At 35.2% G+C, this 844-nt stretch overlaps 1 long non-coding RNA gene across 1 annotated transcript in view; it reads left to right on the forward strand.

Annotated features, from left to right (window-relative positions):
* The first annotated feature begins 405 nt into the window (after positions 1-405).
* LOC107694075 (uncharacterized) overlaps positions 406-844 on the forward strand; it is a 21,758-nt gene continuing 21,319 nt past the window's right edge. Inside the window, exon 1 of the long non-coding RNA XR_001635126.1 lies at positions 406-467. This is a non-coding gene — a long non-coding RNA (uncharacterized LOC107694075). The remainder of the gene's footprint in view (positions 468-844) is intronic.

Below are 844 nucleotides of genomic sequence, written 5' to 3' on the forward strand. Positions count from 1 at the left end.
TCATAGTTTAGGCCGACTTTGGCAGCTCTGTCATGGTCTGTTAAAGAGGTAAAATAAATTCACACTGTCCATCTCTGTTACTACTCATCATTAAGTTGGCTTGAGAAAGCCAACTTACTGATATTGTATTTAAACTTCTTCTTCTTCTTCTTCTTCTGACCAAAAATTTAAACAGTATCTCCTCCTAGATTTTATATTTTAGTATTTTAGTTAGCAAGTTCATAATGAAACTTGCGAAAGGTTAAATTTGCGTGCGAGACTGCCGATTTGCTAGAAAACTTTCGTTATGCTCCACCTAAAGCTAATAAATCAACGAGATGTTTTTGATCTTTGATCTAAGTACAGTTATGTTATGTGAGTCTAGAATGTTTACGCTGCACTAAACTTTGACGAAAAACACTCCGATCCGCAAACAAACAGATGAAGAAGAGGAGGAGGATGACGGTCCAGCGCATACAAGGAGAAAGGTTTGTAGTTTTAGTTTCCACATTCTTATTTGTATGAATGTAACTGGATGTAATTACTTCAAGGATGTTAGTGTGAAGAGGATTTGTTTGTACTATTAGTTTTATGATTCTATAGAAGAACGTTCTTTTCAAATAATCTGTTAACTAAATAGCCTATATAAGCTAGTTGCAGTGATTTTTACAATGACAATGTACTGCAATCACATTTTTATGCATCAATATGTCTGAGATCATTTGCAGTAAGCTGTGTCCTGCTTTTACAGTTGCTATGTAAGCAGACATATGTACAGGTGCTCACCACTGCCAAAACACATGTAACTGACTACAACAAAACACAGAATCACAGTTTTGTTGCTACTTTAGTTGCTTCTTCACTT

Source organism: Sinocyclocheilus anshuiensis, unplaced genomic scaffold, assembly GCF_001515605.1.
Source record: "Sinocyclocheilus anshuiensis isolate Anshui unplaced genomic scaffold, SAMN03320099.WGS_v1.1 scaffold349, whole genome shotgun sequence".
NCBI lineage: Eukaryota > Metazoa > Chordata > Actinopteri > Cypriniformes > Cyprinidae > Sinocyclocheilus > Sinocyclocheilus anshuiensis.